The 27,650-nt window shown below is 59.7% G+C and overlaps 1 protein-coding gene across 1 annotated transcript in view; it reads right to left on the reverse strand.

Moving 5' to 3' along the window:
* LOC119105693 (obg-like ATPase 1) overlaps positions 1-27,650 on the reverse strand; it is a gene marked incomplete in the record, with an annotated part of 123,113 nt that overhangs the window by 60,498 nt on the left and 34,965 nt on the right.

Genomic DNA, 27,650 nt, shown 5'->3' on the forward strand with positions numbered 1-27,650 from the left:
ATTTTTTTCGATAATCTCGAGCCTCATTTACAAGATCGCATCTAAAACATGTTTTAATGCCACGGCTTTTGTTGACATTGGAAACGACATTCACCGGGAAGACATGTCGAAGATGAAAAATGACGAAGATGGCGTTCATCTGACCTGGCCGCTCTTGGTGTTCCCCTGACCTGCTCGTCTTTGGTGTTACTCTGACCTGATAAGGTAAAACTGACAGACCAGACGGCGTCCTTGGTATTCCACTGACCTGGCCGCCTTCTGTGTTACCATGAACTGCCCGTCCTTGGTGTTGCCCTGACCTGCCCGACCTTGATGTTGCCCTGACCTGCCCGACTTTGGTGTTGCCCTGACCTCGCCACCCTCGATGTTCCCCTGACCTGTCCGTGCTCGGTGCTCCCCTGACCAGACAATCCTCAGTGCTCCCTGACCTGGCCGTCCTCAGTGCTCCCCTGATCTGCCCGTGCTCGGTGCTCTCCTGACCCGGCCGTCCTCAGTGCTCCGCTGACCTGGCCGTGCCCAGTGCTTCCCTGACCTGGCCGTCCTCAGTGCTCTCCTGACCCGGCCGTCCTCAGTGCTCCCCTGACCTGGCCGTCCTCAGTGCTCCCCTGACCAGACTGTCCTCAGTGCTCCCCTGACCAGACAATCCTCAGTGCTCCCCTGACTTGGCCGTCCTCAGTGCTCCCCTGACCTGGCCGTCCTCAGTGCTCCCCTGACCAGACTGTCCTCGGTGCTCTCCTGACCCGGCCGTCCTCAGTGCTCTCCTGACCAGACCGTCCTCAGTGCTCCCGCGGCCGGGCGCGCCCTTCCGCCGGGCAGTGGGGCGGCCGGAGCCGGCGCGGGGTCGGGTCAGTCAGAGGCCGTGATTCAGGTGGCCAGACCGGAGATGGTGCGTCAGCAGCGGCCGGCCGGCTCCCGGCCTCTCCGCCAATACAAACACCCCCGGCCCGAGCCCGGCGCGTCAGCCATCGGTCCTGATCAGTGGCCAGACGGCGAGCGCGTGTCAGACCGGGGTCACGGCGCCGCCCGCCCCGCCGAGGTCGCTAGCGACACCGACTCCAGGTCAATTTGATCTCTGTGTGGGTTGAGTAAAACACACATGTTTTTAAGACAACAACATGTTTTTAAGTGACAAATCACCTCACCTTCAAGAGCGTGCAATCAGAACAATGGAGAGAGGTAATGGCCGCGCGACAGCGGTTCGCAGGCCGCACCGACGTCAGGTGGCTGGCAGACGGCTGGTGACCGGACACGGCCAGCGACGTGGCCCACGGTGGAGAGCCAAGGGCGGGCGACCCGGCGTCGGCCGCGGCGCCAGCGGCCCGTCGGCCGCGGCGGCGGCGGCGGAGGCTTCACTCGGCGCGGCCGGCTCGGAGCGCGCGCACCGCCCGCCCGGCAGCTGGGAGCCGCGTGTCTGACCCGCCTTCGGACCGCACCAGGCCCAGCTGAGAGAGCCGCTGCCTCCGCGGTGCCACAGTCGGCGACGGCACGCACCAGCGGTGCGTGCACCACCAGCTGCCTACGCACCAGTCGGCCGCAATTGAGGCGGCGGCGACTGTCGGCCGCACGGGAGGAGCCGCGTCCAGTGCTCGCGCCAATCGGGGCGGCCGAAGTCACAAACCGCCTCCAACCAGGCATAGGACTGGCAGTGGTGGCGGTGGTGAGGACTGTCCGTTCAAATCAAGGCTTTCTTGCTCGTAACGAAGAAGATGGTTGGCAAGAGATCAGTACTCAAGAGCAGACCTGCAGACGCTGCTGCGAAAGATGTGACCAAGATCCCCAACACGGACGGCTTTGACGGAGGGACATCGACAACGGCAAAACCGAAGACGGAGAAGCGGATCCGGTGGCGGTCCGCTGAGGTAGCCCGGTCGCCGGTCCAGCTGGTGCGGCGAGCCGACAGCGTGCGTCACAAGCCGTCGCCGGTCGACGATGCCGTTCGCCTGCCGAAGCGAGTGTCCAGCCCGAGCCCGGGCCGCGCGCCGCTCGCCTGCAGCCCGGAGCGACGCGCCACGCAAGAGTTGGCGTCGCCGCGCAGCCCTTGTCCGTTCGAGGAGTGCGCCGAGTTCCCGCCGCCGGCCACCGAGCCGCCGCACGACACGGTGACGGAGACGGCGGCCAGCTCGACGCACCAGCTGCGCCATCGTCGCCGCTGCGCCGCCTGCCGCGCCGGCGACTCGGCCGCCGATCAGTGGCGCGCCGTGCGGGCCGAGCTGCGCGCTGCCGAGGCGGCGCGCCGTCGCTGGGAGCCCGGTGGCGGCGGGCCGGAGGACACCTGCTCGCCGGACGGCCCCGAGCCGTCCGAACACGCCCTGCGCGCCGGCTACGCCTGGCTGCCGGCCGGCCTGCCCGAGGGCGCTGCAGCCGAGTACATGCAGCAGCTGCCGGAGGGTCGGAGGCCGCTGCTGCGCTCGCCCGGCCAGCGGGAGCGCACACGCCGCCTGCTGCGCCAGCTGCCGGCGCAGGACCTGTCGCTGGCCTGCTGCCGGCACGTCTCGGGCCCGGAGCGGGCCGCGTTCACCGAGTGGTCGGCGTCGCGACGCCGGCTGGCGCTGGAGGCCGGCGCGGGTGATGCGGCTGCCGACCGCCGCCGCCTGCCACCAGTGCCGCCAGCCGCTGCCGGCCGGCCAGCTGGCCGTCACGGCCGCGCGCCTGCCCGGCGCCGCCTGGCACCCGGCCTGCTTCGTCTGCGGCGACTGCGACCAGCCACTGGCCGACCTCGTCTTCTGCGAGCTGGCCGGCCGGCTGCTCTGCCCGCGCCACCACGCCGACCGCCTGCGGCCGCGCTGCGCCGCCTGCGATGAGCTCGTGTTCGCCGGCCAGTACGTGCGCGCGCTCGGCCTCAGCTGGCACAGCGAGCACCTGGTGTGCGAGCGGTGCGAGGCGCCGCTGTCCGGCCGCCAGTTCGCGCTCCGGCACCAGACCCCGCTCTGTCTGCCCTGCTACAGCGAGGCGGGCGCGCCCGTCTGCCACGCCTGCCAGCGGCCCATCGCGCTCGGCTGCCGCCAGCTCTCGCACGCCGGCCGCCACTGGCACGCCGCCTGCTTTGCGTGCGCCACGTGCGCGGCGCCGCTCGAGGGCCGGCCGTTCGCGGTGCGCGCCGGCCAGGCCCAGTGCGCCGGCTGCCTGGGCAGCCAGGGGGCGCCCGGCTGCGACCGCTGTGGCCGGCCCATCGCCCCCGGCCAGCCGCAGGTGGCCTACAAGGCGCTCCAGTGGCACCAGGCCTGCTTCGTGTGCTGCGTCTGTCACGTGCCGCTGGGCGCGCGCACCTTCCTGCCCAAGGAGCAGCGGCTCTACTGCCCGCGCTGCTACGAGGAGACGTTCGCGGCGCGCTGCCGCCGCTGCGACGGCACCATCACCAGTCTGGGCGTCACGTACCAGGGCGACACGTGGCACCGCGAGTGTTTTGTCTGCGCCAGCTGCGACGTACCGCTGGCCGGCCACAAGTTCCGCAGCCGCCAGCAGCGGCCCTACTGCGCAGACTGCTACACTCGGCTCTTCGCCAAGCGCTGTGACAAGTGCCGCGGCCCTATCGCACGCGAGCCGGGCACCCGATACAGCGTCTTCCAGGAGCGCAGCTGGCACAACGCCTGCTTCACGTGCGCCACGTGCGGCACGTCGCTAGTTGGGCGCGGCTTCATCGACGCCGACGGTGAGCTGCTGTGCGCCACCGCCGACTGCGCGCGGCGGCGACTGGTGGCCGACGGCCCTGACATCTAGTGGGTAGGGTAGTAACTTTGAATTACGGTACTCGCTGCCCGTGGCGCGCTGAAGCGACGAATCGCAAAGGAGGAGAGAGCGTTGGATAGATACCCTTTTCCCTCTGGCTCATCACGCTATTGTAAGTGGTCGTGTTATTGTGTTCATTTACCACCATTGCAGTTGTAATGAATAAAAAAGCGTTTGACTAATGGATTGGCAAGAGCTCTTTCAGCGATTGTGGATTCGCCAGTCGAACCGTTCAGTCAACTATTTAGTTCAAGATTCACCAAGTTGATCGTTCAATTGATCCTATATTATTGCGTCTCATGACGACGACGTCGTCGTCATCGCCGTTGTCGTCGTCGTCGTCGTCGTCGTCGTCGTCGTCGTCGTCGTCGTCGACAATGATAACGATGATGACGATGATGAGTAAGATTATGACGATAATGATGATGATTGGTGTTCTAGGGAGCGCTGACTGTGATGGTCATTTTGCGCACATAACTGCTAAGTGCTTACCATCGCTTGCAGATGGCTCAAAATCCTATGTCAACTAAAAATGAACCGTTTAATGAACAGCTGACCTGTAGCCTGTACCCCGTGAGAGCCGTTGTCAAGCATAGCAAAAAAGCAAGACGCGGAGCATTTCGACCGAAATGAAAAAGGCGGTCTTCGATAAACTCTGCATATGTGCGAACAACATGGCGAACGGTGAATGGTGCACTGAAAACGGGCATGCGTCTGGCAGGCGGCTTGTTGAGGATCTGATTCACCGTCGTGGAGCCACTCACCACGACAGCCCTTGTCGAATAACTGCATTATGGTGCATTAAGAGAACTGCTATGGCCTATTCGATTTTAGAGGACTTCCTTTACAAATCGAAGCGGCGTCTGCTGTGGCTATCTGTTTTAATTCAGCACGGTGCGGCCGAAAACTCAAACGGTAGTCTCACACACCAAAGACGAAGGGATAACGGTATCGACGACTGTCAGGGCCGGCGGCGGCGGCGGCCGGGAGGACAGGCAGAGGGGGCCCCTCACCTCCTCCACCTCCAAAAAGATCCACGTCAGTTCTTAGGTGTCACATGTAGAGAGGAGAGTCACTTCTTTCTTGGTCTTCTTGGAGCGTTGGCGGCGGCGAACAATGCATGCCCCAAACGCGTTGTTTTCTTGGCATGGGCAAGAAGGGTATTGAGGTAGTGGTTTTTCGACACTATGAGTCTGAAGTCGTTATACTGATAATAATACACAATTCTTTCTTCATCCAATATACCATGAGATGCCGGATAAACGACGTCAACAGGCCAACATTGATTGTCTCGTCAAAACACCGCGTTTCGAGCTGTGTTCGTGGCAACGAGTGACACCTATTTCCCTAGATGACAGAGACCTAACGGCACCACGCGACTGGCAGCCATGGGTCGCGCACGTACGCCCGATCCGCATTATACAGCGACACCTCCTTCTGGCCAGCTTGGCGGGAGCGAAATGATCACAGGCCCAGACTTTTATGTTTTTTATGTTTTATCGCTCTGAGCCTGCTGCTACCCGCCCCATCCGAACACCGCTCTCATTTGTTGTGCAGCTAGGTCGTAATTACCGGGTATAGGTCTCCGGCATGGATTGGCAAAGAATGTGTACGTGGAGCCAGCGCGGCTCGCTTGGCAGCCACGCCAGCCAACACGTTGCGATTACATCGTGACCACGTATTGAGCACAAGGTGATTTGCTTTCCTTCCTATCAAGTTGTTAGACGTGTTCCTGTAAAACGAAACAGTATAGATCAAAGATACACCAAACATCAAAGGTCTATGAGTCAAACATAAAAGATCAAAGATCTCCGAGTCAAAAGACAGGTCCAGGAATCTGTTGCGGTGCGGCAAAAGGACCTCTCACCACGTTCTATGAAACAAAGCGCTTTGGTAATCAGCTCCCATGCCAACGCTGACGCGTGTTCTGGTACCGGTCGGGTGACGTCACAGCCAGCCGACATGGCCGGCAGTTTTTGGATTTATCAGAACACACGAGTGGCTAAACCTGAACACTGAAGCTGAACCACCCACAGAACACGCACCCTTTGCGTGACCCAGAGGACTCCGACACCCTGGATCTCAACATATCCCAGCATGACGCCATTTTCCCTGAGTTCTGTCGGCGGGTTGTCTGTTGAAGGACTTGCGAGGAGCAAATACGAAATGACGAGCACTTCGTAGCGTGAGCTCGTAGCCGTCGCCTCATGAGGCTATAAAGCTTTTGAAGGCTTTCGCTCTTTTCCAAGGCTCGCACTAAGAAGGCGGCAGGCTGAGTGCGCTGTTCCAGTGCACTGGGGACAAAGCTCACCGCAGACAGTGACGAACAGCGCCACTTGCCCACGGTGCACCGAGGACAAAGCTCACTGAAGACAGTGACGAATGACGTCACTTGTCCGGCGAGACGCGAAAAGCCGCAACTTAGACCCAGAGCGCGCTCGGAAAATTAGTTGGGGACCATTTTCCGTTTTAGTCTTTACGATTCTCACGAAGTGGGGTTCATAGAAAGCGTTCTGCGCTCGCTATGCCCGTCTAAGATATAAAGCACGCATCATCACAAGCCTTTTGATGGGAAGTTTGATACGCAAAATGCCCCCAGAGCAAAACAGATCTTCCGAGCACACTGTTTGCGTGTTTTTTTGTTGTTGTTTGGTTGTTGTATCGTTGCATATGTTTGCTCTGTATTATTCGCTGCTGCCGCATGCCCGTTGCCCATCTCCCACCGCACAGCTGGCCGACTAACGATCAATGATGTGGCCACAGACTGGTGAATGGCAGGTCTGCAAACAACATCGACAGGCTTGGCGTCGAACGTACGTTACGCGTTTGTAGTATCAGTGGCCATTCATCACCTACGTCATAAGAGGTCAGGCAGGACAAAGCTCAACCAAACAGATGTTTTACCAATCGGTAACATCATCACAATAAACAAATATGAAGGTTTCTGACGGGCTGAACATCATGAGTAGGTGATCTCATCTAGTTTTCAGGCAACAATAAATCTTACACGCTTAAGTGCTTGCTGAGTGACGTGACGTTTTAGGAATATACATAAAACCCCTCTCCCCCAAAAAATAACATACAACAATCCTGGGTCCAATGTCAGTCAGAACACTTTTTAAACCGACGTGCAACGTCATGAGCTCGGGTCTTGGTATTGCGCAAACCAGGACGTTGAGCTCACCCATGAAGTTGCGAGTCATACGAAATGCAATTTTCAAACACATTACATGCGTTCGCAAATACCTCGCAATATTCCGGTTTGACTACACCCGCGACTTCACTGTTTGATCTCACGCCGTTAACCGAGTGACATTTTCTGTCGCATGACCCATAACTACCCATTGCTATTCAGTACAATAAAGCAATCGTTTAAACGAGTGACATTTTGTGTCGCGTGACCCATAACTGCCCATTGCTACTCAGTAAAATAAAGCAGTCGTATCAATTTTTCTGCAGCAGTAGTGAAAATATCCCTGCACTATACCTAGTTACAGGCCTTTGTGGTGGCCCCCACCACTCAACAGGCGTACCTACAAAACCTTCCCGCTAACATCAGAGAGCTAGGAAGCCATGCACATTTGCGCGATCTCCGTGCAAACAGGATATATATATATATATATATATATATATATATATATATATATATATATATATATATTGTCTGACATGTCCCAGCCGTGCAATATAATACAATGCAATAGCGAACTACGTTCCTTTTCCCTGTCCCGATGTACGCTCACCTCAGGACGGGTTGCTGTAGCCTGATTATGCCTGCGCCACCTTTACTCAAGCGTCAGAATTAGAAGTTTCAGCAAGTTCCGCCACACGTCTGTGGCGCAGCTGTTCTCGTAGCGCCCGGGCTAATGAGCGCCACATTGCATTGTCCAGATTGTAGCCGTACTGGGCCTCTCCTCGTGACCTCCCGCCAGCGTCGCAGGATAAACGGAGTAGAAATCCGAACACTTCCCCACAATTTGCGATCGACAACCACTTACCTTGACGGCAGCTTCCGACCCTAGCTCGTGGAAGTCCTTGTACTTCATCACCTCGGCCATGATGAAACCCTTCTCGAAGTCTGTGTGAATCCGGCCAGCAGCCTGGGGCGCCTTGGTCCCGGCCTGAGGACAATGTTCAGACGGCACAGGTCACGCCAATGCCACGCCAGGAGATAAGCCAGCCGCGGAAAAAAAACACCGCATTTGTCTGGCGCTTGAAATATGCCAACCATGTCACAGAAGTCTCACTCCGTGAACATCACCTGGTATGGTGCATCGCATGACCTGCTTGAAAATCATGACCATTACGGCACGGCTTGAACTGACGGGCTTTGGGCGCAAATAGCCATTGCAACTGACACGCTCTTGAAATCCAATAGCTAACTCAACTGACGGGCTTCATGGGGTAAAAATACCGACCGTGAGATGTTGTCAACGGCAACACACTGCACGAACGATAGAAGCTTAGAAAGGAAGCGGCAAAAGTGGCAAAGTATAACCGCCAATACAGTCGTGCCGGCAAGACTGCCAGGAGACTGGTTTTCCGTGTTCAGCCCTGAACACGTCAGCACAGATCCGCCCATTACTACTTGTCGCCACACCATCGATGAAGCAACTTTTGACAGCAAGACACACTACTAAACGCATGTCATTCTGCGATTCTCATCACCAACAGCAGGCCCTCGACTTGGATTTCCAGCCTCTCAACAACACTGACAGAACGGCGCGCTGTCCGCGTTCTCGTCAGCGACGGCTGTGAAACGGTCGCCATAGATGCGCCTCCGACAAGTACGGTTTGACACCAGACTACCAAGGTATCGGCGGAGGTCGCCACGCATGCGCCTGCGGCAGGTGCGGTTTGACACCAGACTACCGAGGTATCGGCGGAGGTCGCCACGGATGCGCCCGGGACAGGTGCGGTTTGACGCCAGACTACCGAGGCACTGGCGGAGGCCGCCACGGATGCGCCTGAGACAGGTACGGTTTGACACCAGACTACCGAGGCATCGGCGGAGGTCGCCACGGATGCGCCTGCGACAGGTGCGGTTTGACCAGACTACCGAGGCATCGGCGGAGGTCGCCACGGATGCGCCTACGACAGGTGCGGTTTGACACCAGACTACCGAGGCATCGGCGGAGGTCGCCACGGATGCGCCTGCGACAGGTGCGGTTTGACACCAGACTACCGAGGCATCGGCGGAGGTCGCCACGGATGCGCCTGCGACAGGTGCAGTTTGACACCAGACTACCGAGGCGTCGGCGGAGGTCGCCACGGATGCGCCTGCGACAGGTGCGGTTTGACACCAGACTACCGAGGCGTCGGCGGAGGTCGCTGCTACAGCGCTGAAATGGGCGCGCTGACGCCATCTTCGCGTTAAGCTCAATAGCACTCACTATCACAATTGAAAAGAAAACGACATATACCATATAGCAGGATGAAATATATATTTCCTGTACAACAGAATACAAACGCAACACCATACGACGTCTAATGACGTTGAAGGACTGTTATCTATCGTGAAGGGTTTTGAAGTAGTATATGGTAACAAAGTAAGGCGAGTAATGCAAAAGCAGCGTAGTCACAAAGCGCGTTTTTTTCTAGAACGGTCTCCTCCAGGCCAGCAAGCGACCTCGCCGTAGCGATGTAGTGACAGTAGTGCAGCGGACTTCATGTAGTGAAACACCCGCCCACAACGTCAAGTCGGTACCTACAATTATCTTCACAGACAACCAGCAAGGTTCAGAAATTATGGAGAAGTGACATGGCAATACCGTGCCCTGCCTGCCACTATCCTCACTTCGACCTGACCTGCCCTGGGGACCTTTCAGCAGCGTGAGTTTCTGTGTAACACCAACAAGGCCATCTCCAAACGCTCACGCAGTACCTGACCAGCGGCAATCCCGGCACCCCGCGGGGAGACAGCCAGCCTGGGCTTACAGGGCGGTCTGCACCTTACGTTTTGTCGTTGTTTATTGGGGTTTACGGGCGAGCCGACTGCGGTTGTCATTTGGCGCCCATAACGAATTTTGTTTTACGCAAATAATGGACCGCGTAAATAGCCCCGCAGTTGGTGTGTTTGAGAAACAATAAAACCTGCTAAGATTCAAGAACTTGTGAGCTGTCTCTCAGAATATCACAGAGCGTCAGAGGCCAGTCATGCTGTCCAAAGTAACGTTGACGTTCTTCCACGAGGCGCGGACACGCACGGACACGGATATACGCGGATATAAGCACATGGCGAAGAGCAAGGACAGCACCACACCGATAGCAGATCAGTTTATCGCTCCCTCCAACATAAAGCCGTGGGTTGCGGACGCGCGTCCGGTACGTAGTTGGGCACACGTGGGCAAGGATCACCTCCTCTCGCCTCACCTTGCGCGAGCAAACAAACGAACATAGATAAGGCGGTAGTAACAGCCTAATTGCTCGGAGAAAAACCAGCAGAATGCAGATATACATGGGTTGCTGTTTCGGCGACATGCTTTTATCAAAGTAATGGCAGAAGTGAGTTCAAAATTGCCTGCCGATGATCATACTCGATTTTTCGTTTTTTTCAGCAGCAAGCCACAATTTTTACAGGGCACCAACATGCATGGGATTGAACAAAGAGCGGTTGCCAGCCATTACCACGATACAGTGCCTTTCTACGGATTACAATACGCGAACATATGTGTGCATGCAAACGATTTCAATTGAACAGGCATCGCACATCGCGCATCAGGCATCGCTTACAAATGTAAACGATTCTAAGCTGGCACACATCGTCACATCACCACCAGCGTGACCTCATCCTATCTGGTAGAACTTTTTTTCACTTCGGGCAGAGATGTGTCTGTTGAAGGCGAGATCAAATGTCAGGAAGAAGTGCACAGATGACATGCTCGCTCCACGCTCTGAATGGGAATGTCGTTTTCCCGCAGTAAGGCTTGTATCCGGGAGCCAAACGTCACAGCATGCGCCCGAGGTGCATGGCGAACAAAAGGCACGGTAGGCCGCGGAAAAACTGCGTTATATGCGAGATACGACGGGAACTGAGGCAGCTTAAAGCATGCCGCACATCCTCCTCGCTGACAAAGGCAGCTCGTGTGATACTACCAGGAGGCTTTGGGTAGGAGATCGCGGAACGTCCCTGCGATGGCACGTACAGCGGTGTGATGGACGGCGTCACTGATGCGCTTGGTAAATTACCACGCGTCGTCATAAATAAAACATACATAGTCAAGCTTAGAGCGTATGATTGCCCAATACAACAGCAAAAGCGTGCTCCGATCTCCTCCATACAACGTGCGCGAAACACATGTCAGTTCGTTCAAAGATTTAAAACAGTTTTCAGCTTTCGTCTAAGATGTACCTTATATGTTAGTCGACGTTCAAAGTATACCCAAGGTATCTAGCTACAGGCTCAGTTGGAATGCATTGCCCATGCACATGGATAGACAGGTCACCGCATTGCCGGCTACGACAAAAAATCCCTAGCTACAGTCCTGTTACTTGCAAACCTGAACCCGTTCATGTTTCCCCACTTCTCAACAGAGTCAACAGCCAACTGGAGTTGGCGCTTCCTCGATGGTGGTCTTGCTGCGCTTGTCCAAATGGTGAAATCATCAACAAAAAGGTTACGATCTACAGGCTACGGCATCCCAATCTCGATGTTAATCATAACGGCGAAAAAAGCTACGCTGAGAACGCCGCCTTGGGGAACACCGTTAGCTTGAAGATGCCTCTCAAAGGTCGCGTTCCCAACACGGACACAGAAAAAACGGTCAGCTAAAATGTTTTAAAGGAAAGTACTTACCGGCCGTCACATAAGGTGTGACGGCCGGGTAAGGACCGCCCCCAGACGCTGACGGGGGCGCCAGACAGCTCACCGAAAAGGGTGGTGATTGCTCGAGCCCTTCGGCGGCAACACCCGAACCGAAGGCGTACGGCTATCCTCAGATTGATATCGACACCATTCTGGTTAAGCAGATACAAAAAAAAAACCACAGGGGCAAGAGCGGGTGCTGGCCAGACTTCGGGCTGCTCCGCGGACTTTCAGTCCATAAACTGCCAGTCATCCGCATACAAAAAGCGTGTTACATGAACGCCACCGTTCGAAAAGCCGTCCGTACAGAAAAGTAAGACATGAAGCTTAAGATCGAGCTTTGCACAATGCCGCAGGTCACATGTACACGATAGGACCCCACTCACAGTTTGGGAACGACCCGGCAGCCACTAATTAACCCAGTGGCTTCTTCCACGAACCTGTCCCAGCTTATCGAGGGGCCATACATGCCAGACGCCATCAACTGACTCGGAGGCGCCTGCCGCCGCCCACGAGTTTAGCCGTCTGCACCAGCCCGGTGGGTAATGTGGGTTCCGTTCGTGGGTAGCTGCGCCCTGCATGGTGAGCGCCACGGGGTGGCCGGGGCGGAAGCATTGTTGATGTGGACACCACGTGCGGAGCTAGGGAAAGTCGCCGTCAGTTGGGTACACGCGGGTCGCCCAAACTGCTATCCCAAAACAAATACCAGAGGTTTTGAGCTGTTTGAGGCTATAACGCAAGTCACCTGATCCCAAGGCTGACAGGGCCAGGTCACTGACACTGCTGTCAGTGACCAGTCGCAGCTGTCAGTCACCAGGTCACTGACAGGCGAGATGCTCAGTGCCATGCTGAAGGAGGGCCCGCCGCAGGAGTCTCACCAGTGTCGCATTCGCACAAGCAAAACACCGTCAACATCGGATGTTGCCGACACCACCGTTCGTCTCACGGCTAACATCAGCCGGCGTACTTGGGACAACGGGCCAGCGGCCGACAGTCTCTATCCAGGAGGCTGTAGGGCGCCTCCACAGCACGGTCGTACGGCGCAGTCTCCATTCGCGTCAAGTTTAACACTGCATGGCTGTCTATGGACGTGACATTTTCGTCATGATTTTGTAAGAGTTTTCTGCACATGCCTATACCTCCTACTTCAAGCTTCACAAACCCGGGGTCACTCGGAGCGTGTCAGCACAGACACGAGACGGAAGTGGCTCCAACCGGCGAGCTTTTCCCCCAACGCAAAGTCAAATAACCAATACAATTAGGACCAAACCGACTATCCTTGCTCTAGGTAAAAGGTACACGGCCATGCCACGCTGCCTTGGCCGTCCCGGTCTGGGCCTGCCACCCCAGACCAACCTGCCGCCGGCGCCCGTCCGGCGCCCGCCAGCGCCGACCCGACCCGACCCGACCCGACCCGAACCCGCTGCCGGATGACCCCGTCGGCTCCCGGCCACCGCGCCGGCGCGTCGTCCGCGCGCCTGACCGACCGTCCCACCGGTTCGCGTCATGTCACGTGCCGCAGCGCCGGCGCAATTTCACAGGCGGCGACACTGAATGGGCGCGACCGACGGCGCCGCGCCGCACGCGCCAAATTGGCCGCCGCCCTGTCCCCCTGCGCTTCTTATGCTAATGCGTGCACGGCGTTTGAGGCGGTTTAAATTCATCAAGCCTTTGTCGGGCCTGGTACCGGCACGCTTAAAATGCAAGCCGTGCGCCGTGCGTGCGCGCGCGGACGGGGTGAGACGGAGCGCACGGACGGAGTGAGACGGAGCGCACGGACGGGGTGAGACGAAGCGCGCGGACGGGGTGAGACAAACCGCACGGACGGGGTGAGACGGAGCGCACGGAAAGAGGGGGACCAGCGGGGACTGACCGCGTCACTGGACAGATGGGGACCAGCGCGGGCTGACCGTGTCACTGGACAGAGGGGGACCAGCGGGGACTGACAGCGTCACTGAACAGAGATGGACCAGCGGGGACTGACTGCGTCTCTGAACAGTTCCCGACCGGTGGAGCGGGCGAGCCGCCGCGGCCGCCGGACTCACCTGGATGGTCCAGGCCTTGACCTCGTCCGGACCGCAGGTGAAGAAGTACTGCAGCTGCAGCGCCTTGTAGCCGGCCACGATGATCTTCTCCAGCTGACTGTGGGGCAAGGGACGGGGCCTTAGCGACTCTCGAGCAGACCAGAGCTCCCGCCGCAACCGGGACAGACGCGTGGTCACGGGGTCAAAGCTCCAAGCCCCAGCGAGAGGCGGACGCGGCGGTGTCGATAGAGGAGACGTATGGGAATCAACGTCACGCATGTACGATCAATCAGGATGGCGCTGTCCGCGGCGTCACAAGAGCGGTGCCACCGTTGTCGTCATTGGGACTTTACGACGCACTCAGCTGCTCAGGCTATGTGGCGTCGCCTGCCTCCCACCCTGGTGTGAAGAGCGGGCACCGCGGGGAATCGGATCCCGTCCCCTAGCTTCGATGTATTTGGCACACGCGTGCTCCAGCTCAATACTACACCCATCCATTCTACAAAATACATCGCGGCCCTACCCCGGTTCCAAGTTCTTACAACACCCGTTGCATTGTCCCATCGTGCACAGTGTACCCACTGAGATCACCGGTGTCTCTCTATAACGTGCGGTTGCACAAAATGAGGAACGATAGGGGCGGATCCAGCGTATGTGTGTGGGTGGGGGGGGGGAGGCAATATGGGCAAATGCCCTGGGACAATAGCGATCTTCGGCCAATGCTAAAGTTGCTTGGGTCCTTACTTGTGTGCCCCAAGATACATCATGATGACTTGAAAGTGTACCCAGTTCTCTGGAACATCCATACTAAAATGTTCCCAGGCCTGAAGCATCAAAGGACGGGTCGCTGGCGCCAAAGACCCAGGCGGGCTCGTACGCGGCCGTTGAAATCAGTGTCGCGGAGTCACAGCGCCCCCCCCCCCCCCCCCCTCCTTCTGCCTGACGCCACGCCGGTACCGGAGGAGGTCATCAGCTGCGCCGCACCGGCCGGCGGGCGCGCTGGCTGGAGCCCCGGAGCCTGCCCTGACCGGCGACCGTCAGCGGGCCATCATTCAGCTGCGCCGCACCGGCCGGCGGGCGCTGGCTGGAGCCTCGGAGCCTGCCCTGACCGGCGACCGTCAGCGGGCCATCCTTCACCATCACTGTCACTGTCACGGCCGGCCGACCACGGCCCAGTGACGAGCACGGACGTCTACACGGCAGCGGCGGCACGGCTCGGTCCGGTCCCAGCAGCGGTGGCACGGCTCGGTCCGGTCCAGCAGCGGCGGCACGGCTCGGTCCGCGCAGCCCATACCGCTCAGCACCGGTCCCAGTAAAAAACGCAAGCCCACCGACAATGCGTGCCGAACACGGCGATAACACGTTCTTAGGCAGCTAAAAAAGTATAATTGCGCGCGCGCCAGCGGGCGGCAGCCGCGGGCCGGCGCGCGCTTTTTCTCGGCGGGATTCTCGACGGCGCGCCGGCGGCTAATTTGTTTTCGATCTCATGGCTCTGATAATGATACATTTGGTAACAACCACGCTATCATTTCCGACGATTTGGCCGCGCCGGCGGATCGATGCTGGCCGGCCAAATGACATTCTTTCCCAGTCCAATGACAATGATTGAGCGTGCGGCCGTAATTGGCACGGCCTGCCACAATGGCCGGCCGTCTAATGGCATGGGAGCGCGCCCGACGGGCCGGACGGGCCACCGGCCGCCGCCCGCCGGCCGGCCGGCGCGCATCTCCTGTTTTAGTTGGTCACCCTGGCTTCAGCTCCGGCCCTCGCTCCGGGTCCCGGGTCCCGGTCCCGGCTCCGGCTCCGGTCCCGGCTCCGGCTCCGGCTCCGGCCCCGGCTCCGGCTCCGGCACCGGCTCCGGCTCCGGCCACCACGGCCCGACTCCCACCGCCAATCTTGTCATTACGGCCGCATTACGCATGAGTTATCGGGCGGGCGGTTTTGTCATTTGTCTCGGCCGGCCCGGGTCGGAGAGCGGCTGGAGTGCCGACGGCGTCGCCAGGCATTCCGGCCCGGTCGACCGGTCGGCCGGCGGGCGTTCGCTGCGCTTGCGCTGGCCTGCCAGTCTTCCTCCACTATCCAGCCGTCCTCCTCCCCCGATTCCGGAACCAGCTAGGTGCGGTCCGTGCCGCGAGCAGATCGCGCTTATGCATCCACAATGGCCCTCCTATTTGTCGCGGCCGGGCCCGTGCCCTTTCTTACTGCCCGCGCTCAGTCAACACGCGTCTTCAGAAATCCCCACAAGGCGAGGGAGCACGCCCGCTAAAACTCAACTTGGCTTCCTTCTTGCGCGCAAACGAGCGCAGAAAACCAGACCACCTAAGACAATGTCGGCTCACGTAAATCAACATCCCCGTTAACACGTGCCTTCTCTCCGTTCTCAAACGATCAAGAGCGACCTCACGGATGCAACTGGAATGCGGGCATTTCCTGGAATACTAGGGCCAGACCTCTATAATGGCTAGCTCGTACTAAAGCCGGTAGGCTAAGGGACGGGCCATGCCGACCATGGAGGGGCGACACCCACCCCGCTTGCCTTTCCAAAACAAAGAGCAGTGAGGAACAGACGCGGCCGGTCCGGTGTCGCGATGCGCCACAGCCCGACCAGCCGCCTCACCAGCCACACCTGCGCCGTCCTCCGCGACCCAGCCACGCCTGCGCGGTCCCCCGCGACCCAGCCACACCTGCGCAGTCCTCCGCGACCCAGCCACGTCCGCGCAGTCCCCGCGACCCAGCCACGCCTGCGCAGTCCTCCGCGACACAGCCACGCCCACGCAGTCCCCGGGACCCAGCCACGCCCGCGCAGTCCTCCGCGACTCAATCACGCCTGCGCAGTCCTCCGCGACCCAGCCACGCCTGCGCAGGTCCCCCGCGACCCAGTGACGCCCGCACAGTCCTCCGCGACCCAGTGACGCTCGTGCGGTCTTCCGCGACCCAGTCACGCCCGCACAGCCCTCCGCGACCCAGTGACGCCCGTGCAGTCCTCCGCGACCCAGTCGCGCCCGCACAGTCGTCCGCGACCCAGTCACGCCCGTGCAGTCCCCCGCGACCCAGCCACGTTCGCGCAGTCCTCTGCGACCCAGCCACGCTCGCGCAGTCCCCACGACCCAGCCACGCGGCGCGGCCGAGCACTGGGCGTCCGCCATTTTGTCCATTTGACGGCCGGTAATCGCTGTCTGATAGCGCATTAATAGCGGCGCGGCCATGCTGGCCGTGGGGCCGGCCGGCCACCATTGGTGCCCACTGCTGGCGGGCCGACGATCCGTCGCCGCCTCTGCAGCCCTGCCGCCGGCCCCGGCACGGCTGCCGCCCGGACCGCGACGGGACGGGACGGACCCGGACGGAGCCAGACGGAACCCGGACGGGACGGGACGGGACGGGACGGGACGGGACCGGGACGGGACGGGACCGGGACGGAACGGGACCGGGACGGAACGGGACCGGGACGGGACGGGACGGGACCGGGACGGGACGGGACCGGACGGGACAGGACCGGGACGGGACCGGGACGGGACGGACCGGGACGGGACGGGACCGGGACGGGACGGGACCGGACGGAACGGGACCGGGACGGGACAGGACCGGGACGGGACGGGACGGGACCGGGACGGGACACCGGCCTTTGACGGAGGGCGGGGCGCAGCTGTCAACAGCTGGTGATGGACACCGGTTAGTGTTCTTTCCCACTACCCATCGCTGTACCACCGGGACAGCCCGGTAGTCACGACACCGGCCGTCCAAGCCGCACACACCATGTCCACGGCGCGCTCTCTCCTCACACCCGGATCCCGGCATGCGAGCGACGCTCCTTTCCAGCCTGAGCTCCGCCCATACCGCTCCGCTTGCGTGCCGCGCAATGAGAATACGTTTGTGTGTGTGCCCCTCTCAAGTCCGGGGCACAAGCGGGAACGCTTGTCACTGACTCGGGTGATGATGTACCATCCTAGATTACATCGGCATGACATTCGTACGTCGACCACGTGGAAAATTCGTCGGCAGATTCGTCACCTACGTCCGCCCGGTCCACCTACGGCGGGAAGGTTCCCTACGTCGCCGCTCTTCAAATGGCAAACACGTCTGCGCCTTTGATCGCGAGCTTGGTAACTAACACTGAACCCGTCAATTGCGAAACAGCGACTTTTAACCGTCAGCACAAAACTAGTCTTGACATCCCATTTTGTCAACACCATCCCGGACAGCGTATGAGACGTGGCATTAAAGCGTGACATTGGACCCAATCTATTTTCATCTATCACAACAGTCAGCGTCGATGAGACAGCGGACCGAGCCACGTGTATGCCGACATCCCGTGTGTCGGCTTTTACTTCGACAACACCAGGACCATGCGGCATCGTTTTACCTCGACAACATCAGGACCACGCGGCATCGTTTCACCTCGACGACATCAGGACCACGCGGCGTCGTTTTACTTCGAGAACACCAGGACCCACGCGGCATTGTTGAGCGCCTGAACATTCACTGCTGTTATTCCGTCGACTCCGCCTATCTACCATCTTTTTGTACTTGGCGTCAGCTTCTCAGCACACGATGCAATGCAAAACAAAACGTACTCCTACAAGAATAGCCGATAGTTGACGGTGTATATGGTACCAGCGATGCAGCGGCGTGTTATTATATGCAAGGCTCTTTCTGTGTACGCTGCCGTATAAACAAACCTCCCATAGTCTGCCGTTTTCAAGCTCAACTTTCGTATCCTTTTTTCACCGCCAGAGTGGGCGCCCGGCAAAAAGATAAATGTCACCGAATCATGGGAAGATGGTAGCATCATCTGCGCACGTTCTGAAACATGCCTTTTATGACCTGGTGCGCTCAATCACTGCAACATAATCTCGCCTCCAGAACCACCTCAAACCATTTATCTATATCTTTGAGTCATGTCGATTGAGCATTGGGTTCTGGAACAAGACCGCAGTTCGTAAGCCCGCACGAAACCACAAAAACAAAAGACCGCAGGACAAATGAGCACTGCCACCAAAGCGCCCAAACACAGGTGTCGAAACATTTCAGGCGGTTCGAACCGACGACCACCGGTCGGGGTTAGCGGTCCGTTAACCAGAATTGCGATAAGTGTTGAACCCCTAAGCCACCAAGCGCAGTGCTTAAAAGGCCTCACCCTGTCAGAGTCCTGGCAGGCGTGTGTCGTTATTAGCGTTTGAAAGTCTAAGTAGATGTCAGTGAACAAACCTTACTGAACGCCGCTGAGTTGATTATGCGTCTTAAAAACACACCTCGCTACGAGTGTTCGGAAACAGAACAGTTCCAATCCCACCTTGCTACCTTTTGACACGACACTCGTGCGATAGCCGGAAACATCGTGCTGGTCAGACTACACGGCGACAGTGGCGTCTGACAGCGAGTCGGACTTCCACCTTTGTTCGAACCAATGTATCGGTACGATCAGATATGTTCATTATATCACTTGCTCCGGTGCCTACGCCAAAAACCACGTTTACCTGTCCCAGCAATATGCCGCGGGTGTTGACAGCCCAGACAGGATTGATGCCAGCCAAGGCACGAAGATGTCAATGCACGGATGGTGCCAGCCAAGACAACCGATGGTACCCAGGCACGGGTGGTACCAAGACACGGATGATGCCAGCCAAGACCCGGATGGTGGCAAGACACGGATGGTATCGGGCCAGACAGAAATGGCACCGGCCACGACGCAGATGGTGCCAGCCAAGACACGGATGGTACTAAGGCACGGATGGTACCAAGACGCAGATGGTGCCAGCCAAGAGCCGGATGGTGGCAAGACACGGGTGGTACCGGACCAGACAGAAATGGCGCCGACCCACGACGCAGATGATGCCAGCCAAGGCACGGATGGTGCCAGACCCAGACACGGATTGTGCCAGCCCCAAATGAATAAGTTGACGCCAAATCTGAAAATTGAATGGGCACAGAGCTGCCATCGGACGACAGCGCAGATACTGCATTTCAAACACTCAAAACTTAACAAAACCAGACGCTGTCAGCGAATGATTGATTGATTGATGTATTCCGAAATGCCGCTTTGTGCTGCGTAACGCCGCCCCTACCGGTAGTGTCGTCACCATTGTTGGTTCGTAGTCTTTGTGTGTCGTCGCCGCTAACAAATCCATATCTCGGAATGGCCCAAACGCAATACGGCCCCTACCACCTGCGATTGTCAATGCTCCAGAAAAAGCGCGCGAAGGCATCTGTGACGTTTGTGTATGTTCCCAGGACTCCTGGCTGGATCTGATCAAGGTTTGATCTACAATCTCACCTACGGGCCTCATTCGAAGGTGACATGTTCCAGGTATTAATAATTTGTCACCGAGGTGTAAAGCCGCTGTGTCACCTGTTTTATGGATCCGGGGGTAGTGTGTGTGTGGGGGGCGGGACGAGGCGGGCTGAGCGTGTCCAGCAGGCGGTCCGGCGGGCTATTTGGCAAGCGTGGCGGCCGCAGTCACCAGGAGACGGCCCGGCCCCGGCCGCCGGGCCCACGCCGCTGTCACTTATTAAAGATGACAAAACACCGGCCATCCGTCACCATCAGCGACGCCACACGCCTGGCAGCGACAGGGGCGGGCGGTAGCGGGCCAGGACCCCGGCTCCCGAAAACACCGGCCATCGCCGCCCACCAGGTCACACCGGCGTCCACCGCCACACACACACCAGCGTAGGCCCCGGCGGACGTGAGGAGCGTAAGGACTGGGGACCACCGCGGAAAACGCACGACTATAGCCTCCCCCTCCCCCCTCCCCGGCAGGTGCCGCTACGCGGGGTGCCGAGGGAGACTTGCGAGCAAGACCACCAAAACTGGCCCAGTTGCAAATGCAACAAGCATATCGGCTACAGAACAAGTCAGCACACCATACGAACCGATACCTGAAATACGGATACCGGACGTGTTTCAACGTTTTTCACCCGGCCTTCCAGTCGTCAGTGTTTAGCGAAGATGAAATCAGTGATTTCTGCCACGTGGCAGGTACGCTAAACGCGGCTGGTCAATGCGGCTGGATCAAATGAGCCATTACCAAGGCCTGCATTTGTTTCTGTAACCCAGATAGTCACGTGATCACTGGACTTCATAGCCGGAGACCTTCGGGGGCGCAGAAAAGGTTTAGAGTACAAAAATGCCCAGAATGTACCTTTGCGCGATTTCAATAAATAGCGGACCTGTGCCTTACAACCTACCCACATTTCCAATCGTACGTTTAACGAGCTTTCGTCCAGCCGTGCCTTCTCTTACACCAAGCCGTCTCGGCCCACTCGCCGAATTTCTGCGAGGTTGGACTGGCCGCCTAACCGAACCATCCTGAATTATGACAGCCTCTTGATTCCCACATAATCACAGGCATCACGACATTCGAACGATATCAGCATTATCTAAAATGAACACTGCCATCGGCTTTCGGGCGCTCACCACATGATCTGTAAAGTGTGCAGGTCTGACTTCATGCCGCTGGTGTTGAGCGCAGACCACGCACCAGCACAGCGCAAGACGCCATGCGGTGGCGCGTGTGTAGGCTCGGTCGCTCGCGCATCGCCATGGCGGGGAGTGCGCGGCCAGTATGGGCTCGCGCACGCCGCGGCGGCGGACGAGGCGCCATGCCGGTCTTCGGCCGCGGAATCCAGTCCCGTCGGGGATTCACGCTCCACCAAATGTCAGCATCAGTAACGCAACAGAGCTGGCGCGCGTGCCGGGAGGGGGGGGGGGGGGCAGCTAGACAGGAAGCTCTGACCCTGGACCGCCCGTCTCCCGTGCCAGTGACCCACACCGGGCCAGGCGACCGGCGTCCCTCTCTCCGCCCGACAAACATTATACGTCCCTCTCCCCGCCGGACCAACATTGCATGTCCCTCTCCCCGCCGGACAAACATTACACGTCCCTCTCCCTGCCAGACAAACATAAAGCGTCCCTCTCCCCGCCGGACGGACCTTACACGTCCTTCTCCCTGCCGGACATCGGGTAATTGGCGGATAGAATGCGACACGGGCCGCGACCGCGACAGCACACCGCCGCGGCCACCGGGCCGGCTTGGCGACAACCGGGCCAGCTAATTGTCGGCTGCTGCTCATTAGACGGTGGCCCGGCGTGTGCTCGTTAGGGGCGTCGCCGGCCAGCCGCCGCGCCGGCTTGCGGCTGGCCAGCGGCGCCGAGCCGCGCCAGCTCCAACGCAGCTCGCCAGCAGAGCTGCGGCGGCGTCGACGGACGAGGAGGCGACGCCGGCTCCCACCATCTGGGTCAGCCGGCGGCGCCCGACGGCGACGCAGTCGCACGCCCCCCCCCCCCCCCCGTCGCGCACAAGGGGCCCAGCTTTCGACGGCCGCAAATCAGTCGCCGATGCCGGGGCCGCGTGGCCGCGGCGCGGCCCGCCGTCGGCGGCCGGCGCCGCCCGGTTCTCATGATTTCGGCGACATTTTCCAGCCATAAATACCGCCGCCGCGTCTCGAGACCGCGTGACGGTCCGCACGCAGAAAGGAGCCCGGCGCCGCGCGCCGCTTTGTCGGCGGCCGGTGCAGCGGCTAGTCAAGGCTTGCGCCGGCCGCCGCCGCCGTCCGTCAATACCGGTCATTTCGGCGCCGACGTTCTGCGGCCACGGGACGCATGGTAAAACGGAGCATCGGAGAAAAAAATGGCCCCGGTATATTACCCGTCGTCCAGCGGGAGGCCGAGGGTGCGCCCCAGAAAAAATCAGGCCGGCCTCGGAGAAATATTATCGGCAGCGAGGGTTAGCGCTCCGAGAGGGACGCAGAGACCCATATAGCAGAATCGGTCGCACTTTATTTACGATGACTGGAACCTTTACAATTCCGAGAGTCCTCGCTGTTCTCGCAATTGCTTTCCATTCTCCGCTTAGTGTGTCTATAAACTTAAATAATGCAGCGAGCTCCATGAAATAGTTCTCGGTAGAGTTCTCACAGGGTGTTTCGAAGAATGCGAATGCCAGGTGTGACAGGCCCTGAATAGAAATTTCATCGCGCTAATGTTCACACACTTGTCTGACATCAGACAGTGCGCTGCCGACACACCACATGGGACCGACAACACTAGCCGGCTTGTCCGTCACCTGAGCGCGAGGAGCAGCGGCCTACCCGGGGAAAACTTACAAACACTAACCCACAAACACACAGGATGAACAAACAACTTTGAAGCGGACCTCATATGACCCATCTGGTGACCATGGTCTCCTCTGAGGCGGACCTCATCCGCTGGTCTCCTCTGGGGAGGACCTCACCTGCTGGTCTCCTCTGGGAGAGGACCTCACCTGGTGACTTTGGTCTCGTCTGTGGCGGACCTCACCTGCTGGTCTCATCTAGGGAGGACTGGTGATGTTGATCTCCTTTCAGGCGGACCTCACCTGCTAGTCTCCTCTGGGGAGGACCTCACCAGGTGATCTTGGTCTCCTTGAGGCGGACCTCATCTGATGACCTAAGTCTCCTTTGAGGAGGACCTCATATGGTCACATTGGCTTCCTTCTCTGATGCGGACTCACCTGTTGGCCTTGGTCTCCTCCTCAAACGCTTTTTCTTCCTCAGGCGACATGTCGATCACCTTGTCTCGAAGGCGGCTGAGAAGGGCACGATCAGTGCGCCCGGGTCGCTCTGCTCCACAGCCTCCTTGATCTTAACCAGCCTGCGGCACGCAGGTACCCGGCGGGTCAGTTCAGCCGTTGCCTCAGCCGCCTGGCAACAGGCTACCCGTTCTCGACAGCTTCTGATCGCGCCGAAAAACACGACACGGCCGCATACGCAGAGACCCCACTTGATGGCCCGGTAGTGCCATGGCCATGCTCTACTAGCAACAACAGCGGTTACGGAACATGAGTGGCACTAAAAACATGAGGTGATACGCACGGCGGGGGCACAAAGCAGTCGCCGAGAGCAATGTCAAAAAGTTGGCGCATGTGTACTGTGACGCATTCATTTTGGCTGGCCTGGTGCACTGCGCACGGGGTCATCTGGCCGGCCAGCTGACCATTTCTAGCTTTGGGAGTATGCCCGGTCACGTGACCGCCGAGTCGAACCCAGAGCCCCCTGTATGCGGAGACTGACGACCGGGGCGTGGTCACGTGCCGGGCGCGCTGGCCGGTGCCGTGATCTAACCAGCAGCCAGGGCCGGCCAATGCAGAGTCCGTCAACTCAAGAATTTTACCAGCCAGCAGCACGGTCACCGGCTACATATGCTATGATGGATGGGAATTCACGAGCTAATGCGGCCTCACAAAAATGGCATCATCATTCCACCGTAATCAGGCGCTTGCGCACGCATGTGCCCATCGGGGGACAGGTCGTCTGAGTAAACGCTCGACCGGCTGTTGTAAGGCGGTGCGTACCAACGGCGCCATGTGATACTATACCATCGAATACCATCGGGCGCCATGTGATACTCTACCATCGAATACCATCGGCGCCAAGTTTACTCTACCACCGGCGTCATGTGATACTGTATCATCGAATGCTACCGGCGTCATGTGATACTCTACCATCGAATACCATCGGCACCATGTGATACTCTACTATTGAATACCATCGGCGCCATGTGATACCCTACCATCGAATACCATCGGCGCCGTGTGATACTTTACCATCAAATACCATCGGCGCCATGTAATACTCTACCACTGGCGCCATGTGATACTCTACCACTCGAATACCATCGGCGCCACGTGATACTCTACCAATCGAATACCATCGTGGTGGTGTGCCCATTAGTTTCGCCTCGCTATCTATTTCTGCTTTATTTAAACTAAGAATCGGCGCCTGTCAGCGTTTTTCCCATGCCACATTTTCGTCTCGTTGATCGTGACCGTTCTGCTTTAAACCAAAATCTGCACCAGTCAGTAACCCTTCCCGCGCGGTATTCAAGGAAATTCCAAGAGTTGGAAGTGGAAGACCGCTACGAACAGCATAGAGGTCGGTGCATATCTCTCCTCCAGCCCCAGATGCCAGATGATGCAAGATCATGCCATGATCATGAGCAAAGATCATGCCAGATCATGAGCAACCAACAAGAACGCAAGTGACTTGACTAACACTCAGTCCCCGACTAACGCCATGCGCCTTAAGAAGTGTCTCCTCCCCCCCCCCCCCCCCCCAACGCGCCTATGCATGGTGACCGTTTGCAGGCCCGGCAATGGCCCGGTAGGAGTTGGCGCCCAGCCGCCGGAGCTTCATCGGGAGACAACCACCTTCGGCACGACCAAAGGCCTTGGAGGTGTCCCCGGTCTGAAGTGATGCACTTGTGTACGGTCCATGTGGTTTCAGAAAATCCTGGCTGCTTTGAGCGCGGTGCCTCCGCTGAGTGTCCGGATCTGAGCCCATGCTGCCCACCAGAGCACAGAGCATCCGGACAGGTCGACACGGCGTCGCGGCGCGGTTTGTCATCGCCAGCACGAAGGCGCACACGACCGGAAGCGCGACGCGCAGCATCCTCGTACAGACGGCGATCCCGTGTCGCCACCCCTCCCATATCGCATGACGCAGCTCAGATCTGGCGGGGAGCCGGTCGGGCCAGGCCGGCGCGGCGGCCCAGCTGCGGCGCCGGCGGACCGGGGACTGGCTGGCGCGGCCCAGGCCGGCCTGGCCCGAAGGCGGCACGGACGCGGCTGAACGGGTCGCCTCGCAGGCCACCCGCTCAGCTGCAACAGGTGCCCGCACCCGTCTGCGCGATGAAATCAGGCATCGCCTGGTGCGCTTTCCCGTGGCCTTCCTCGAGAAGCGGTACATGGTTGAAGGAACTCGTCCTTCCACCGCACCGGGCGCGTTTCGTCACGTTCCGCCGTGCTCCCGGCTCTGGATGGTCGCGCAGTTCGTTCGGCCGTCTGCCCATGACCCTCGCCTGTCCTCGGTCTCGCCTGTCGCGGCTAGGGGTACTGCGAACAATCCGGGTGGATCCGGCGATGCGTTTTTTTTTGGGGGGGGGGGATAATCCCACGCTGCACATGAACATAGATATGGATAATAATCACAGCCATGATGGGTAAGCACAGTGCTGTGCATTGATAAGGAGACACGGGGCTCCCAGCGTCGAAAAAACGTATGAGGCAATGAATATGCTATGCCCTCTGTTCTCCATCACGAGCTGGCACGGGCCGTGGGGCAAAATGGCGCCTTAAGCAGGACCAGAAGCGTGACCCCTGGGCCTCATCGCTCAGTTCAAGGAACGGTTACGGCCACCGGGCATATTCCAGTCGGTGGACTGGTGCGTGCCACGTGGCCAGCTCATCCCATTGGAATGGCCTCCGGAGAATCACCCACACCTGCGCTCCATCCAACAACAACATCGGCTCCATCCAACGCAACGCCGACAAAAAAAAAGACAGACAAAACGATCACCTCGCAGAAACGGGCTTCGATTGGTGGATGAGGCGTCTGCGATCTGGGCCTGCATGACGTCACCAGCCGCAGCCGTGCCGCAGCACACGCGGCCCACTTGGGGCGGGCTGTCCGGGCGGGCCCGCTCCAGGGGCCGGCGCCCTGGCTCAGCCCGGCGGGCGCGCCGGGCGCCGGCGGGGCGGGCGCCAGCGTCGCCGCCGCCCACTTACGCCGTCAGCAGTGACATGACCTCTGACCTGGCGTGACGTCAGCGGCCGGGCCGTCATTAGCCAGCGCCGGCGGGCGGCCGGCCGGCGCGGCGCAACCCGCCCCCTGATTGGGTTCAATGAAGTGGCGATTAGGGCGGCGGCGCGGCCGGCTGCCGATCGCCGCGCGATTGCGGCTGTCGGCGCACATCGCCAGCCGCACACACCAGACCGACCGCTGCTCCGACCGAGGCCGGCCCGCGCCCCGCCACCAACAGTCCCCGGCGCGCTGGACACCCGTCCTCCGCCGACACCGGACGGGCCAGGGCGCCTCACCAGCTCGTCGCCGTGGCGTTATTACCCGCCGCACGGCGGCGCCTCGGAGGGTGTCGCGGCGGCGCCTCGGGGGGTGTCGCGGCGGCATCTCGGAGGGTGTCGCGGCGGCATCCCGGAAGGTGTCGCGGCGGCGCCTCGGAGGGTGTCGCGGCGGCACCTCGGAGGGTGTCGCGGCGGCGCCTCGGAGGGTGTCGCGGCGGCATCTCGGGGGGTGTCACGGCGGCACCTTGGAGGGTGTCGCGGCGGCGCCTCAGGAGGGTGTCGCGACGGCGCCTCAGGGGGTGTCCGGCCACCTCGGAGGGTTGTCGCGCGCGCCTCGGAGGGTGTCGCGCGGCACCTCGGAGGGTTTGTCGCGGCGACGCTTCAGAGGGTTGTCGCGGCGGCGCCTCAGAGGTGTCGCGGCGGCACCTCAGAGGGTTGTCGCGGCGGCGCCTCAGGGGGTTGTCGCGGCGGCGCCTCAGGGGGTGTCGCGGCGGCGCTTCAGAGGGTGTCGCGGTGGCGCCTCGGGGGGTGCCGCGGCGGCGCTTCAGAGGGTGTCAGCCGGCAGTATCTGCAGCGGATCTCGGCGCACCTTTCGTCGCCGGCGCGCCGCCACACCGTCGGCCCAGTAATTGGCGGCCGGTGGGTGCGCGCGATCGTATCTCGCGAGAGGGCGGCAGGCCGGGCCAGGCCAGGCGGCGTGTCGCCCGAGCAGAGCGCCGCCCGCCACGCCCACCAGCAGTGTCGCCCTGCCGTGGTCTGGCCTCCAGCGCAGCGGCGGTCCGCTGCCAGCGACGGTCGCTGCTCGGAAGCCACGCTCAGCGAGCACTGCGGGCCCCACGGTCTGTGCTGACACGTCACTTGAGGGTGTCCTCCCCCCCTCCCCCCGCCAAGCCTGTTGGGCGCCAGCAGCTCCCCCAGAGAGCAGCCTGCCGTTCTCAGCAGAAGACTGCCAGAGCCCGAGATGCACTTCAGGCTGGCCGTGCAGATGAGTGTCGTTTCCCACGCCGCACGATGTTCAGCGGTCGCGCCGTGACGCGCCCAGGCGCTGTCAGCGCATGATACGTGCAGAGGTCGCTCAGCTCCCGGTTATCCCGTCCGTGCACGAAAAGACTTTATGAACATAAGGCGGTCCAAATGTCGGACCATTATTGCCTCCTAATGTCCTGCACAGATCCAATTCGCAGCATTGCCGACTCCCCACATTCACGAAACACGATCAGGTGCATCAATCACGACAAGCAAGTGAACACGCGAGGGGTTGTC

This window comes from Pollicipes pollicipes, unplaced genomic scaffold (genome assembly GCF_011947565.3).
Source record: "Pollicipes pollicipes isolate AB1234 unplaced genomic scaffold, Ppol_2.1 Scaffold_6138;HRSCAF=7277_pilon_pilon_pilon, whole genome shotgun sequence".
NCBI lineage: Eukaryota > Metazoa > Arthropoda > Thecostraca > Pollicipedomorpha > Pollicipedidae > Pollicipes > Pollicipes pollicipes.